This window comes from Triticum dicoccoides, chromosome 2A (assembly GCF_002162155.2).
Source record: "Triticum dicoccoides isolate Atlit2015 ecotype Zavitan chromosome 2A, WEW_v2.0, whole genome shotgun sequence".
NCBI lineage: Eukaryota > Viridiplantae > Streptophyta > Magnoliopsida > Poales > Poaceae > Triticum > Triticum dicoccoides.
Genome location: NC_041382.1, coordinates 7,896,991 through 7,908,524, shown reverse-complemented (window position 1 = coordinate 7,908,524; position 11,534 = coordinate 7,896,991). Strand labels below are relative to the sequence as shown.

General features: G+C 42.8%; 1 pseudogene; it reads right to left on the bottom strand.

Moving 5' to 3' along the window:
- The window catches only part of LOC119357380, an 11,104-nt pseudogene extending 2,925 nt beyond the window's left edge, over positions 1-8,179 (bottom strand).
- Positions 8,180-11,534: the final 3,355 nt, after the last annotated feature.

The following is an 11,534-nucleotide window of genomic DNA, read 5'->3' as shown; positions in this document are numbered from 1 at the left end:
TCTCTCTCTCTCTCTCTCTCTCTCTCGCTCTCTCGCTCCCTCCCTCCCTCCCTCTCTTTTGCGGGTTTGCACCATATCGTGTGCCCCACAAAGTACTTCATACTAAGAGTAATGAGTGTTGACACATACAAATATCCTATAGTACTTCGAATTGTATGGTGTGTTTATTTAAGGAAGCTATGGTGCTATGAAATTATTGTGTATCCACATGAGCTGTTTCTCGGGCTCGTTGTTTGCTTAAGTATTGCGTATAAGAGTAAGCTCATGAAGTCAGGATAGAGTACTTGTGTATCCATCCACAATCAGGAGGCGCTTGTTTTGTTACAAATTTTTTTGGTCCATATTGCAGAATTTCTAGAGATTCAGATTACCATCATCCTCGAAATGTAGCTTTTTTTGCCGATCGCAATGTTGGAATTAGAATTATAATAGCACTACACATATGAGTAGAGAATGTGACTTCTTAATTTGTGCACCCAGGCTCATGTTTGTTTTCTACCACTGTGTGAGTGTTGATCATTCTGATTTTTATATGGCAAAAAAAGTAAGTAGGGTTATTAATGGTTGCTATGCATCTAATCTAACTTAGTTGCATCATTCATAGGCTAAAACTGCTCAATGATATATCAAATTCCATGGCCTCCCCTCTAATGTCACAACAATAGATAAAGAATGGGTCAAAGTTAGTTTATTGCATAAAGAACTTTCTAAGTTATGTTTCATCCTTCAGTTCATTCACAGCTCCAACACCACTTATCTAGTGCCATGAGACGCGTATACTGGTTTCTTCCAGGAAGGACAGACAATGTACCCTCCAGCTTGGTTCACCCAGAAAATGTTTGTTATCAAAGACGAATATGAGCATGCTTGCAGGGTAAATCACCATTGTATCTTATAAAACAATTCTAAAATTCTCTCTCTCTCTCTCTCTCTCCCTCTCCCTCCCTCCCTCCCGCCCTCCCTCCCTCTCTTTTGCGGGTTCGCACCATCGTGTGCCCCACAAAGTACTTCATACTAAGAGTAATGAGTGTTGACACATACAAATATCCTACAGTACTTAGAATTGTATGGTGTCTTTTTTAAGGAAGCTATGGTGCTGTGAAATTATTGTGTATCCACAGGAGCTGTTTCTCGGGCTTGTTGTTTGCTTAATTATTGTGTATAAGAGTAAGCTCGTGAAGTCAGGATAGAGTACCTCTGTATCCATCCACAATCAGGAGGCGCTTGTTTTATTACAAATATTTTTGGTCCATATTGCAGAATTTCTAGAGATTCAGATTACCATCATCCTTGAAATGTGGTTTTTTTGCCGATTGCAGTGTTGGAATTAGAATTATAATAGCACTCCACATATGAGTAGACAATGTCACTTCTTAATTTGTGCACCCAGGCTCATGTTTTTTTTCTACCACCGTGTGAGTGTTCATCATTCCGATTTTTATATGGCAAAAAAAGTAAGTCAGGTTATTAATGGTTGCCATGCGTCTAATCTAACTTAGTTGCATCATTCATAGGCTAAAACTGCTCAATGATATATCAAATTCCATGGCCTCCCCTCTAATGTCACGACAATAGATAAAGAATGGGTCAAAGTTAGTTTATCGCATAAAGAACTTTCTAAGTTATGTTTCATCCTTCAGTTCATTCACAGCTCCAACACCACTTATCTAATGTCATGAGACGCGTATACTGGTTTCTTCCAGGAAGGACAGACAGTGTCCTCCAGCTTGGTTCACCCAGAAGATGTTTGTTATCGAAGACGAATATGAGCATGCTTACAGGGTATCTCACAATTGTATCTTATAAAACAATTTTAAAATTCATTCTCTACTGAAATGTCATAGCTACGCGCTTAAACAGTCTTCTGATCTATCTCGGGAACAGAGACATATAATATATGATAATGACCTCCTTTACAAGTCTGAGCATCCTCTCTGTAATATGATTCAAGTGTGGTACAACTACAAACTTGTTTTTTCAATTGTATGAATTCTATTGTTATTTTAGTGTTTTACAGAAATATTTTTCAGAAGAGAAAAAAGTGATTGTGCAACTTTATTTTGCTTCACTATTTAATTCTATGATTTTCAAAATCCCAGTTTCTCCGGTACTGTAACTTATGTATCAAATCAGACTAATCTTTTCTTTGTTTGCAGCTTGTATTTCGTAATACGGTCACAAGGATGATGTTATTTCCAACCTATTCATGAATCATGTGCATTTGCCACATATATTTAAATGGTCATGTATGGTTCATGGAAGCCATGCTAATAATCTAATGGTCAGTTAGAATGTTTTCAGAAATTTTATTTCAGGATATTTCCAGATATTTCTTCGTCTAAGAATATTGTTTGATAAATTAAACTATGATAAAGATGTACTTTCTGTTGTCCATAAAGTATGCTCAACTTGATATGTAGTAATGGATATGTGTGTCGCATGTGTGTGATTACTACTTGGATGGAAATGAGTTGTGTTTACAACATTATTACTCCCTCTCATCTATATCAATTGTCGCTACAATTATTATGGAAGCGTGATGACTACACTTGGGGCACAGGTGGGTTGCACCGCATGCAGCACCGAGGACCTCCCCTTTGCAGCACCCCAACTCACAAAACCAGGCAGTCAGCAGCAGCGCTGCTAGCGTTAGTAGCAGTTTGTCTACCGCTTGCAGCAGCAGAGCTCAGATGGCAGCAGTGTCTGCCATTTTGGAGCCTCAGGCTACAGTTTTGCAGCAACCGACTCGCAACACCAGCAATGCCATCATTCTGTCCACTGTGTTGGAGCGTCTATCTTTAGTTTTGCAGCGTCGACGGCAGACCTCGCGTCCATTGCCAGCAGACTTGCAGGAGCAGCAGCATATTCTTACAACCGCGAAGTGGTAAGCTTTCAGTAGCGGCAGCAGAACAGTGGTATTGCTTGCGTTTAGTGGCGACAGTGCTTGCAGCGACAGCGTGCAACAGTGCTCACGGCATCGTTTGCAATCAAACAGCTGCGGAGATAGCAGGATGCAACATTGCTTGCAACGTGGCGATGGTGGAAGAAAACGAAGCATGCGATGCTCTCGGTCTGGAGTAGGGCTCACAGCATTTAGGGCTCAATTTATTGACTGAGACAATGGAGAGAAAAGAGAGGATAGGGGCAGACTGTGATGCGCTCGAATTGGAGGAAGGCCAATGGCGCCACGAAATTTCTGGGAATGGTAGGTATGTGGTAGACGAGTGGTAGACAAGGGAAGCGGCTGATGCAAGCGTTGGAACAGTTGGGTGATTGAAATCGTCTTTCAACAATGAATATGTTCATCTTCACCTGCTCAACTATGACAAACGTCCAGGTTTCACCCTTAGCTATATATAAAATCGATAGTTAACACCGTAAATATTCAAAATAGGGCCTGGTGCAGCCTAAATGGTCCCCATATTTAGTTTTGACAATTGCCACACACATGGAGAAAATGTATTCATTGCATAGAAAAGGTCTGGCTCCACAATGCTAGAACTTACTCAGCCTTATCGAAAAAATCAAAATCAAAATGAATACCTTCAAACTAAACTACCTAAGGAAGAGAACCAGGCAGTAGTCGGTTGCCTATAGCGCAAGTATGCACGCTCACCCACCTGCATTCGAGGCGCGGGCTTTGCAGGGTGGCTAATTTCTTCAAAGAAAGAAAATGCCCCAAGTGCTAGTGGCGATGGGTCAAGTTTATGTTCGAGAAAAAACACCTAAGGAATGCATGCGATTATTATGTTTAGCTAGAGATGTACTAGTGTTACCTTATTATACGAGGTAATGACGGAGTTGGGACATTACTGTATGAGTAACTACTATATGGGTTTTCACGGATGTCTCTTGCCCCAGCCTCTTGAGCAGATATGCCAACTTGGAGTTTATATGAACCCATGGAACAAAATAAAAAAACTTAGACAAGCTGCTGGAGCAACTGATAGGCAGTTTCCAACATAATCCATTGCCACACTGGATAACAACAGTTATTAGTCCCTTAAATATGGAAATGAGAGTAGATCAATAAATAAAGGTAGGAGACCGCTCAAAAAAGGTACAAGGATATCCTTACCGTAGCATCAACCTTGTGAGGGCAAAATGTCAAGCAATTGTCTTGCTCAAGAATTTTTTATGCATGCATAACAAAAGGAAATATAAGTAAGGTCAACATACAGCTGAAGCAACTAATTTCCACTACACCCCAGTAATAGTCTTCATTTTTCAATTTGTAAAACCATGATTGTGAAATCAGAGGAACAACTGAAGAAAAGCTGATTCGCAGAATCACTTAAGCTTACATACACTGAAGATTCCATCCTTTACTGATAATATTAATCTTGTAACATGTTCTCTTGCCAAAGATGCAAAGTGCGCTACTTCTGATGTGGCAATTCACTGCCAGAACTTTTGGAAGGTGATTTCTAATTAAAGACAAGCACTACAATATTCTAGAAGACTAAAAGTACATGACATGTTAATCATCCAAATACAAGTGGCTAAGCTAATTTATTCAGTCTGAAACTTCAGGTCCTACAAAGGATTGTGCTTCATCCATGTTGGAATTCAGCCCAAAGGATCGATCACATCAAAACACACACGCACCGAAACTTTTAGCCAAGATCATGTATCGTGCCCTTGTTTTTCCCTTAATTTCTTTTCTCTTTTCACCCCTTCAATAAAAATCTCATGATGTTGCTCTGGCTGTGTATATACATACATGGGGGATGTAGTGGTTTCCTAGACCTACACGGACTCTAAACAGCCGAATCGAACTAACCTAGTACAGCTAGCCTAGTACTACACGACTATGACTCCTACTTGTACTACCACGTATATATCCTAGCCGATTAGTGATTTCCTAATGTGACATGGACTAACCAAAACCTAGTACTACTCAAAACTCTTGTTTTACTACTACACATGACCATGTATTCCTAATACATGGAAACTAACTTAACTACAACTTAGACACTAATCAGACTTGACACTAATCAAAATTATGCTAACAATCCATCCTATGGTTAACTACTATAGAAAAGTTATGGTACATAAATTAAGAACATTCAAGCTTAATACTATGGAGAAGTTCAATTAAAGTACCTCTAAGAAGCTTTGTCTCATTTCAACCATAGGAGTTAACTTCACGGTATGTCCCAAATTTAAAGTCGTCGCATGATTCTCGAATGACAAACGAAGTAAATTAATTGATACATTACCCCAGAAACATTTCCCTTCAAGGTCTGTCAAAATGTATTAGTAAATAGTTGCACTCAACAATCCTACAAACCATAACTACGTTCTGAGCTTAAAAATGTTGGTCTTGACACTTATTTTTAGAAGGAAAAGGTGTTATGGCTAGAAGCGGTACGTGTGATAATAAGGATCCTCCCCAAGCAGAAGAAAATAATCTAAATTAGTAATGCAGAGAGCATAGTATCCCCCCCTCCCCTGTAAAAATCTTGGCAAACAATGTTTAAAAACATATTTTTTGGATCTCCTACCTAAAGGCAACCATACACATAGCCAATACTTTGCTCACCAGCACTATGTTCACAAGTTATCCATGTATTAAAGGAATCTCTTTGTGAATTATTAGTGTTGGTTTATGAGTATAACTGTGATACTAATGGTTCTTTGAAAACAGAAAACTGTAACACTAATCTTTATGCAACAAAAGGTTCGGCATACTGTTGTCAGCTGTTTACCACCTGGAGATAGGTCGCTGCAAGGTTCATGGTTTGGCCCAAAATACAGACGTCAACTAGATTCGAATATACTATGAGATAGTCGTAGTTTGGCCATTGGCCAGGATTTCATTCAAGAAATGGGAGTTTGGGAGAACAGTTGTATCTTCAACCACATGAATAAGCAATATAAGTTGCCAGCTAGCGAATAGCTCAATCCAGTTGACTAATGTGTTGTGTAGCTAAATGTATCAAGTACTAATTTCTAAGTCCTACACACAACTGCATCTTGTGCTTGTTCTAGAAACTATTTAGCATATTTCAAAAGAAATGAAACCAGAAGCTTACTTTGGAGAGCAGATCGTTCCAAATGGAACCCAATGCAGTTGTTTTCACCAATATCTTCTCCAACTTGTCCTGCTGAAACTAAAGGGAATCAAAATGTGATGGTTGTGAAGAACTGTAGAACACACGGAATAACATATGATGCACATCATACCACGACTGATAAGGATAATGTTAAGGTTGAAAGCTCCGGAGGATGCTAAATTCTAGATGTCTGGAATTACAAATGTAGCTTTGGTGTGATCTTTACTACCAAATCCACTAAAAGTTGTAAGAAAATAGGCCCGGATGAATCGACATATGGGAGGGTGCTGTGCATAACATTTTGTCAATAATAAGAGATAATTTGGTACAAAATATCGATTGAAACAAAGAATAGGTATACTTACCCCTTCAAGTGAAATGTTACTAGTAGGTGTAGCTAACAATACATAAAGAGGGGAGTATTTGTACCTCGAGAAAGTGATACAGTTAGTTGAATCCTACATCCATAACACAAAATTGGTCAGCTTTTGCATGATGTAACACATAAGATTAAATTTCGATAGTGGTTAGTACTTGTAGTATCACAGAGATTACACATGAAAGAACTTAATTTCTTGGGCCTTGTTTAGCCCAGCTACCATTTTGGTGTATGTAGAGCAGCAACCAAGCTACTATTTCTTGGTCCTTGTTTAGCCACATTGCCATTTTGGTGTATATAGGGGCAGAAACCATCTAGCTCTATGTCAAATATTGCTAACTAAAAGTAGTTGCCCTACAATATCAATATAGTGATTATTCCTTGTTGAGTTGTGTCCTACATTGCCGCACCGAGAAAAAATAATACTTGACTTTGTGTACAATATTTTATAACATGTGTACATTTCGACTTACAGCTTGTATCGCATCTAATAAGCTCACTGTGTTGTATATGCTGCCATAATCTATAAATATATGATATTTAATTGAATGGAACAACATATACCAGTTACATGTTTAATTTGCTAGAATATTAATATGGTCACAATCTTGCAATAGATGTGGGATATAGTCATATGCTATCAATTAGCTCATGACTATTGCAAAGATGCATCGATTTGAAAATATCATCCTACGTGAGGATGTCGGGCAGGGCCATATCAGCGATCTGATGATATTTTCCACCTTAGTGATCTTTGCGCAGATATTTATTAATGCTTCCATGTGTACATCAATGCACCAAAAATGGGTAACACACAAATCTGGTGGAGTGTAACATTCTGAAAACCTTGGATCCCTATATATTCTACTTTTCACTAACTTAATTATGGTTGTTTACTCTACATTTCATTATCATATTTGTCTGAAATGTTATATAGCCAACCTAGGCATGTCATTAGGAATGGCAATAATGAATCAAATTGGCTACCAAATGACTAGACAAGCACTAACATTAATGATGATGTGCATTACATTCTTCAAATTATTGGGCAGACTCAGTTATGATCAGATCGATTCTACGATTTCATCATGCACATTTACAGTTTTATTTAATCTTTATGGCGGTAACCTACATTGGCTATCAGGTTCCATTAGGGCAAGCCTTGACCAGGAACTACTCAATTCATATATATTTTTGTTGAATAAAATTGATGTCATTAGATTCATATTCCAAAGTACTAGCTTTTTGTGGTTATGATTTTTTCTGATAAAAATGTACATAATAATAACGAAATTCGCTATGCATTTTGAAATGGAGGGAGTAATAGTGAATCTCTGATATGCTGGAAAAGAAAATACTTTCTGAAATGGAACAGTTAATCTTTTGACATTTGGATCTGAATCAGAACAATATTTACACATGTCCTGCAATAGATTATAGTCAAAGCTTGTAGTATACCTCTTCTTTCGTCTTGCTTTTATCATGTAATCAAGGCATCTTTGCAGGAAAGTGGGCTGCAAAGGTCAGTGAGACATCATTGTTACGTGATCACTTACATGGTGAAGGGTGTGAGTGAATAAGCACATGCAATCCGTGTCGAATGAGGCCAGAATTTTAAAAAGAAACTTACATTTTTAGCGGCTCGATGTTGAATAATATTGTACCACTCAACTGGTTTGTAGTACAACTTGAGACTTTCTTCTAAAGCAAGCTTCTCAGCTGGAGACAATTGAGGGCACATCTGGTTTGCGGACGAGATTAATGAAATCCGCACTTGACGCCCTGTACATAATTTGCAACAGCGTCAAATAAAGAAGATACAAGTAATATCTTTTCACTATTAATAACAAGAAAATCATTCACCATATTTACATGGTTGCATAAGATCAACTCAATTAGTTTCTAGAATCAGGATGCGACCAAACAGCGCAAATTAGATTTGAAGTGGGGAGTCATTAATTCATGGAAGTCAGAACTTTCCATATACTACTATCTAGATGTGCGACCATTATATTTATCCATAGAGATTATCAACCAGTGATGAATCAATTAGACAATCACCATTTATTAATTTCCAGATATAAACAAGGTTAGCAACATATATACTTGAACTAAGCAACCATTAATTTTTGGAACTACTTACTGTCATAAGGAGACTTCACTATCTACCACAACAAAATACCCCCCCAGCAGGTATCATGATGCAGCCCGCTATCCGACTGGAGCTCTAACATCATATGTATCTTGTCCCCCAGGGTTGATATCATAGTTGCAACCCTGCATGCCAATTACCACATGACCCCTAAGGTTCAGTCCTTTTGAGCTTTTGATTCTCCTGAATCAGCTTTTGGGAAACTTCCCACAAAATTATGTAGAATCAATCATCGAGTTATTTTCTGAGATTGTAGTTAGTGATTGTGGGATGAGTTGTGTGCTGAAATGTCTATAATGTCCCTGAACTAAAGCTGGATGTTGAATTGCCAACACTTCGTTGCACCATTCCTCCGTTCATAGTAGCAATTTTATTTTTACATACTTGCACCATTCATCCATTAATACCTCACAGTAGCATCGTGCATTCACGATAGCAATTTTTTTACATACTTGCACCGTTCATCCATGCATCTAGGAAAAACTAGCACAATTAATCCATTCATCAAGCAAATCATCAACTAAAAATCAACATACATCCATCTAACAAACATCCAATTATCCATGTACAAGAGAAAGGAACAAACAAGAGACAGAGAGATGAAGAGAGGCTCACCCCAGCTAGCAATCAAAGGGGACGAATTGCTGGTAGGTGGTGGCGACAAGGGTCACCACCGAGGTTGGACGAGGCCGGGTGGAGAGTTGCAGGGCGGAGCTCGGCAGGGATCAGAGGAGGCCGGGCGGAAGACGGCAAGGCCCACCGGGTTGGGCGCGTCGGGCTGCGCTCGCCGGCTGTTGCAGGGTCGGCCGTCGCTCGTCGGAAGGGAGGAGAAGAGGATGGGCAGCGCAACAAGGAACCCTAGCTCGCCACTCGATTCGTTCGGCGCCGGGTGGGGATCAAGCGAGGAGACAGCAGAGGCCGGGCCCAATCGTTTTCTCGAGGGGAGGCAGGTTCGGTAGTGGGTGGGCATTTCCCTGATAAATTCAGGCTGAAATAAGGGTAGACTCCTAAAAGCCAAACGCTTTCTTTTGAGGGGACTCCATAAGAGCATCTCTACAAGCCCCTTAGAGCATCTCCAGCAGCGCCCCCAACAGGCCCTCCTCAGGCGTTTTTTCCGCGCCGGCGCCCAAAAATCGGCCCAGCCGCTCCCCCAAGAGGCCGTTTTTCGGCGGTTTGGGCCGAAACTGACGCCGGCGGACCCAGGCCGAACCCGGTGCGCTGGGGGCGCCCGGGGGCGCCGGGGCAAATGATTTTGGCACGAAAGAGGATGGGCCCGCCGAGTCAGCGAGACACTGCTTCGTCGCCCTCATCGCCTCGGTTCCCGCGGGAATCAATGCGGCTGGCCAAGGCTGTCACGTTGCCGCGCCGGTCAGCCTCCATTGATGCCACACGGGCGGCGCAGTGAAGGCGCCACGACGCGTGTCCCGCCCTCACCTGCCACGCGTCACTCGACATGTAGCCTCTCATCGCTCCCGCTCGGCTATAAAAGGCGATGTCCCCGCCGATGGACAGCAAAATTCTCAGTTCCCCCCACTCCGGCGCACAAAGCTACACTCTCCCCACCTCCCCGCCTTCCCGTCAATGAACAGATGGCCGAGAGGTTTCTAGGAGACGGCGCGGCGGCGAATGGCTTCGGCTGCCGCCACCTCCAAGAGCCGGAGGCGCGCCTCCTCTACGAGGTCGAGTACTCCCCGCCCCCGGACATGCGGGTGCCAGGGACGTGGAGGCTGAGCGTCGGCGGTATCCTGGTGTTGCCTGTGCCTGAAGGGGCGGCGTGGCGGGCCGAGATCGCCCGCACCCGCTCGTCCCTGTCGGAGGAGCAGCGGAACAAGCCGCGGTATGCTGCCGACAGCCACACCATGTGGTCCACGTACTTCGCGCGCCGCCACGAGGAGCAGATCGCCTCCACCAACGGCGTCATCCCCCGCAGCCGCCTCAATGCCGACGGGCAGCGCGAGTGGTGGGGTTTGCCTGGTCGCGCCCTCGAGGCTGTCCTCGACCATATCGAGACCGGCAACGTGTCGCGCCACGAGTACCCGCCGCGGCCATCCTTCTCTCACTGCCGTGGTAGCTCCTGGACGTCGTGGCGGATGGAGCCGGGGTCACCCTTGTTATCGGGCTCCGGCTCGCTGGCTTTTCGTCCCGTCAAGCCTGAGTTGGAGGAGACGCCGCTCGGGTGCCGCACTCGTAGCGGCACCCTCGTCATCAACGAGGGTTCCCGGCACTCCCCGCCTGGTCCGGCACCGGCGAGGCGCTTCCTCTGCCTGGTCCAGCCGAAGCCCGAATCGGGGCTGCTCCCCGTGAAGCCAGAGCACATCGACATGGTGGCCTGATATGTCTCCGTCATATCTACTTTTCCAAACACTTTTTTCCTTGTTTTGGACTCTAACTTGCATGATTTGAATGAAACTAACCCGGACTGACGCTGTTTTCAGCAGAATTGCCATGGTGTTATTTATGTGCAGAAACAAAAGTTCTCGGAATGACCTGAAACTTCACAGAGATTATTTTTGGAAATAATAAAAAATACTGGCAAAAGAATCAAGGCCAGGGGCCCACACCCTTTCCACGAGGGTGGGGGCGCGCCCCCTGCCTCGTGGGCCCCCTGGAGCTCCACCGGCCTCAACTTCAACTCCATATATTCGTGTTCGGGGAGAAAAAGATCAGAGAGAAGGATTCATCGCATTTTACGATATGGAGCCGCCACCAAGCCCTAAACTCTCTCGGGAGGGCTGATCTAGAGTCCGTTGGGGGCTCCGGAGAGGGGAATCCATCGCCATCGTCATCATCAACCATCCTCCATCACCAATTTCATGATGCTCACCGCCGTGCGTGAGTAATGCCATCATAGGCTTGCTGGACGACGATGGGTTGGATGAGATTTATCATGTAATCAAGTTAGTTTTGTTAGGGTTTGATCCCTAGTATCCACTATGTTCTGAGA